At 35.6% G+C, this 6000-nt stretch overlaps 1 protein-coding gene across 1 annotated transcript in view; it reads right to left on the bottom strand.

Annotated features, from left to right (window-relative positions):
- Positions 1-1602: 1602 nt before the first annotated feature.
- The window catches only part of KITLG (KIT ligand), a 100943-nt gene continuing 96545 nt past the window's right edge, over positions 1603-6000 (bottom strand). The window contains exon 10 of the mRNA XM_010599198.3: positions 1603-5988. The gene's annotated coding sequence lies outside the window, so the exon portion shown is untranslated. The remainder of the gene's footprint in view (positions 5989-6000) is intronic.

Here is a 6000-nt window from a genome sequence, read left to right as displayed (position 1 = left end):
ATACTAGTTTGATTTGATGGAATAAACTGGAAAACTTAGAACTCCTTGCTTGGAAAATACTGCTTGGACTGGGCATAATTCTCATTCTCTATCAAAATCAGTCTCTTCCTTACAAGTCTTAGCCCAAATACCTCCCCTAGTCTATAAACATTTTCCTTCCTCCATGTCCTAACCACATTAGCTGAGCCTTGGTTTTGCATTTAGGCAGTTACTTCACTGTAACTTTATACATACTACAGTGGATTTTCGCTCTCTCCCCAATTAAGTTAGAAACCTCTTGAGGGTAAGCAATGTGTTAATTCAACTTTATCTTCCTTGATTACCTTACCTGTTCTAGTAACTGTTATGCAAAATCTGGATAATGAAAAAGGAAGATCAAAGAACTGACGTGGTTGAATTATGGTGTTGGCAAAGAATAGTGAGTATACTATGGACTGCCAGAAGAATGAACGAATCTATGTTGGAAGAAGTATAGCCAGAATGCTCATTAGTGGCAAGGATGGAGAGACTTCGTCTCACATACTTTGAACATGTTATCAGAAGGGACCAGTCCCTGGAGAAGAACACCAGCCTGGTAACATAGAGTGTCAGCAAAAAAGAGGAAGACTTTCAATGAGATTGATTTGACATGGTGGCTGCAACAATGGGCTCAAATATATCTATGACGATGGTGCAGGACCGGGCAACATTTCATTGTTATACATAGGGTTGCTATGAGTCAGAGCTGACTCAATAGCATCTAACAACAACAATTGGTCAAATTGTATCCCCCTAAAAATTTTTTTTTTTTTTTTAAATACATTAAAGTCTTAACCCCCGGTACCTGCAAATGTGACCTTGTTTGGAAATAGGGTCTTTGAAGATGTTGTTAGCTAACATGAGATCCTACTGGAGTAGGGTGGGTCCTAATCCAATATGACTGGAATCCTTATAAAAAGAGGAAAAGTGACACAGAGACTTTATACATAGAAAAGAACACTATGTGATGATGGAGACAGAGATTGGAGTGACGTGTCTATAAGCCAAGGAACACCAAGGGTTGGTATGAACTTCTAGAAGCTAGGAAGAGGCAAGAAAGGATTCTCCCCTAGAGCCTGCAGAAAGAGCACAGCCCTGCCAACACCTTGATTTTGGATTTGAAGCCTGTCAGAATTGAGACAATAAATTTCTGTTGCTTTAAGCCACCCAATTTGTGGTTCTTTGTTACAGCAACCCTAGGAAACTAATACCAAACCAAAAGCCAAACCCATAGCTGTTGAGTAGACTGCAACTCATAGTGACCCTATAGGACAGGGTGAAACTGCCCCATAGGGTTTCCAAGGAGTGGCTGGTGGATTCGAACTGCTGACCTCTTGATTGGCAACTGTAGCTCTCAACCACTGTACCACCAGGGCTCCAGAAACTAATACAGTGACCAATAAATATTGAGTTAAAAGGATTTCTTATCCTGTTGTGTCCATACTTCTATGAAATCTAGATTAACAGCAAGATTCCATAGGAAAATTTGATTTTAGCTAAATAAATATTCAACCATGTTGTGAACATATGTGATGAGCTTATATCAAACAACAGGGCAAACTTAGGAGAGTGCATAAAATTCTTTATTTAGAACAATAAAGTATATGTATATATAATGTAATTTCAAATTCAAACCTGTATAAAAAAGGATCAGGACATATAACTATTTTAAAAAGTACACATACAGTATATACACATACACAACACATTTTACAACTTTTTTATTTAATTAAACTTCAATCATAATAAAACTATTTAGAATAGTGTTGACATACATTTACATTACAATATGCAAACTCCAACCTATGACTGAACTAGCAATATATCTGTGCATCCATCTAAATGACTGAATACTTTTCAAGTCCATTGATTTTAAAAAATAGTGGCAAGTGGACACTATAATCACACATCAATCCTTTGAATATAGGAGAATAAGATATTTTGATTGGAAAATTGTATTTAGTGAGTCTTGCAGTGCAGAAATCAAACAACTGAAAATACCATGGTTTTCAGTTTAAACAATTATTATCTTAAATTTATTTTTAAAAACATCGGAAGAATGTGGATGGAGATGGCAGTTATAAATTTACAATGCTTAGCAAACATTTTAGGATCATGAATACCCATTTTAATATGGATTATATTTCTAAAACACCTTGTTATGAAATGCAAGTGCCATTTTTTTAATCTTTGCATTTATCTAAGGCATTTTAAGATTAGTTAATGGAAAGCAGCAATGGCATGTATTGTGTGACCAAACACCACAAGTGAACTAGTTAGAATTTCAATCTGAATGTTTATATCTTAAAGCCAAATTTCAAAATAATATTGTTTCAAAGACAAGTTGCCATTACTTTACAATTCTTATCCCATTTTCCAAATTTAAAATATAATTTATGGATTACTACCCCTTTCCAAATGGATTCTAAAATATCTTTAACATTCCACAATTTTAAAGAAGCCTCTCACATTTTTCTGCTCTTAGCTTTTAATAAAATGAGGGCATTTAAATGCTTACCTTGGTGCATTTCCAAATATTACACACATCTTATAGTATTTCTTCCAGACTAAAATGTACTACTGGTTTTCATTCTTCAGAGGTGACCCAAAACGTTTATTTAAGCAAAGGAAAAAGCCATCTCTTGTGTAAATGGTTATCCAATTCACACTACTTGAGACTGAATTTCACTCTTACTAATGGATCCTATTTACATTAGAAACACGAACAGCAATGACTTTTTATGGTCAAGATGCTTATTCACAGAGAGGAGAGCTAAATATTTTGTACAGGATAGTCTCAGGTCACTTTGAACTTCTTTGTTAGTCATAGAGGAATAGGCTCCTGATTTAGGAGGGAACTCAGAGTTCACCATACCGATTTTTTTTTTTTTAAAGTGAGATCTAAGGAGGAGAGATGATTTACCAACATCAGTTAACGACACAGTGGAGGGTCCTGATAATTTTTCCCAACATCCATCCCATTATGCCAAACTGTCTTTCTGAAAGACGTATTTCTTAGTTAAAGAAGAATTGATATGGATTAGCTGAAAGCTACATATTGGAATTTAATTTAGAAGCCAAAACTTAGCTGCAGAAGAACATTAAGAAAAAGCCATGATTTCTGAATGAATTTTTCTATTAATTTAAAACGTCAGTTGAATTAGAATACTAAAATGTGACACAAAGGCTCTCCAAAGTACTTTAATGCTCAAGAAATGTGTTTTATTCTTACTAAATGCAAACACTTCATTATGGACATACACTTTTTCATTTTAAGAGGATAGGTTACTTGTTCTATGACAGTATTGAAAAAATTAGTCTCTGACTCATTAAAAAAATGGCAGTGTGGTAAGCACATTAGATTATTATACAATATCCAGGAACACTTCCATATTGCTGGGCAGCCACCCTTTATCATGGAACAGGTTTCTTTATAGACTTGGGTTCTGCCAAAGAGGTGTAAAGTGTTCAGTCTAATTTAGAATCTGCAGGGCTTCTGGGATCATTTTAAAAGGCAATTTTGAAACATTACAAGAAAAAACTATCAGATATGTGGCACCACTTTGAAAGGTGACTTCATGGTTTATGATGTCAGTTATGAGTTTCCATGAGTCAAGAAGGGAGGATATTCAGAACATACATGGGATAAAATAAGCAAAGATATATACTTTTTTTTCTTTTTTAATTTCAAAGCAGGTATGACACAGTTAATGCCCAAGCTGCTAACATCCAAAATAATGTACAGGATTTTTCTATTCTTAATGCATTTTATTGAATTTTAGAGTTTCAAAAATTGGTAATCCATGTAACTCTCAACGAACCAATACATTTAATTAAGCACAACACGGCCCTTCCCCTATCGTGTCAGATTTCATATTTGCAGAATCTATTTATTTAACTCTTTTTTTATTAATTAGGACCGTGTCCTTAAGTTTGAAAATCCAGCTACTAGCTTTGAGAACACAGGTACATTTTTGTACTCTCAAGCTTATCAAACAGCATTTCCATATGCCCAAGAAAACAGAACCCGTTGGTTAAATAAATAAAACCATTTGATTGAAAAGTATGAACTTAGGTGGCCATGACCTATACATATAGCTCATGCTAACCTGTGTCTATTTTCCTCAAAATAATCAATGTCACACATTCAAACAGGTCCTTTTAGCAATTAAACTGATGTTCGGCTTTATTATTCATCGATCATGCCAAGGGATATCCAAGGGCTTGAACAAATTAATGCAGCTTCCCAAAGGATCTGGGTTGTATCTTAGAGAAATGATTACTGTCTGAGGAAGCCCAACACTCTAAAGGAAAAGACTGTAGAAACCATCTGGGCTCTTAGGTGCAAAAAAGGGCAAAGGCCACTTACCAGAGATATATTTGGATTAGCTTTGAACATAAGCTAAAATCCAACAATACCAGAAATGCTTGGACTCTTGACATCAAAACAAATCTAGCATATGCCCTTTTCTATTACTGCACTGAAAATGGTCAGATTGTGATCATAGTACATGGCAATAATGTTATCACATGATCAAATTGGACTGGAAAGCTTTGAATTCCTTTACATATACCTTCATGGTATGCCAAAAGAACTTTCATCAAAATAAACCATAAGAAAACATTCTTTGACTTTAGTTGGATGTTTCTTTGACTATAAAAAAAATTGGCAAAAGGAATTCACATAATCATTCATAAGTTCAAGTTTAAAAATGCAGTGTATGTCTTGGGAATCCCTGCCAAATTCACTCTAACTATGCGAAACACATTTTAAATATCATACTGACATGCGGAACTACATAAAGCTCTGTTTTTATTTGTTTTTTAATTCATAAACTTTAATGAATATAGGGTGCCTGATTTTAAATAAATGGATCCTTTAAACAGAAAATGGTGAATATACTATAAATAACTAAAGTTTTCAGATTCCTTGCATTCTTTAAAAGCCAGGTAACCTAGTTTTCAATACCCATATAAAGCACCCATATCTAAGATTAAAAAAAAAAATTGTAATTTATTTTTTTACTCTCTGCCACGGTGGAAATTTAAAATGGGACTTCCATACATTCAGCATTTTCTCCTAAGTCCCTTTACACGACTCTGTAACAGTTTTAGAATATAAACATTTTGTAATACAGTTTGCAAACACGACCTATTCACTCTGTAGCGGTCAAGGGAAAAGGCAGACTTAACCAGGGTTGCCAAGTGTCCTCCTTGGCAAACTTCTGCTGTTCAGTGTTCATAGCTTCTTCATGGGTTAACTCTTCCGGAGAGTCTTTGCTCTGCAAAGGCATCACTGCTCTAGTTCATTGTTGGCTCCCCGACATGGACAGAACCAGCCATGTCCATTGTCTAGTGAGATATGGTTCAGCACGGTCTATGTCAGGAAGAGATCATAACCAGACCTACATTATGAATCAGCAGCTACAAGGCTGACCAGCTGCCTACTCCTGTCATCACTTAGCTCTCACTGCCTTCTAGACTGTACAGTGGCTGATGCGATTGAGTTTTTGTTTTAAGCATTTTTTTTCGATCCCTTTGAGAAAAAATGGTTACCCCCCACTATCCAGGCTGAAATCTACTTGCAGAGATCAGGTTAACTATGGCTACAGGTTGTAACTGAAAAATAAAGCTATGTGGTTTTTCAGCAATTAGACATTTCTGGAGGCATGCAAATTGTGCGTGCAGTCTGCGACGCGTGCCTGCTTTCCCAATATCAGTCGCAAGTTCTAAATGAGACCACAAGTCCCCCAGGTCCTTAAAATAGAGTCCTGCTCCATGCAAGTTCTTCTTTACAGATGATTAATTCAGGGCCAGTTTCACAGTAAAACACTTTGTTCCAATTTCTGAATCATCCTTACAGAGTCATGGGTAGCAAGAACAGATAAAGATGCGGTCTGTCACTCCAGACAGAATATGAATTTGTTTTAAGCTGCTTCATTTATGAAGCAAACATGAACTGTTACCCGCCTAGAGAGAAAG

The sequence above is a fragment of the Loxodonta africana genome, chromosome 4, assembly GCF_030014295.1.
Source record: "Loxodonta africana isolate mLoxAfr1 chromosome 4, mLoxAfr1.hap2, whole genome shotgun sequence".
Classification (NCBI taxonomy): domain Eukaryota; kingdom Metazoa; phylum Chordata; class Mammalia; order Proboscidea; family Elephantidae; genus Loxodonta; species Loxodonta africana.
Note: the sequence above shows the minus strand (reverse complement) of the source record. Positions and strands in the feature narration are given on the sequence as shown.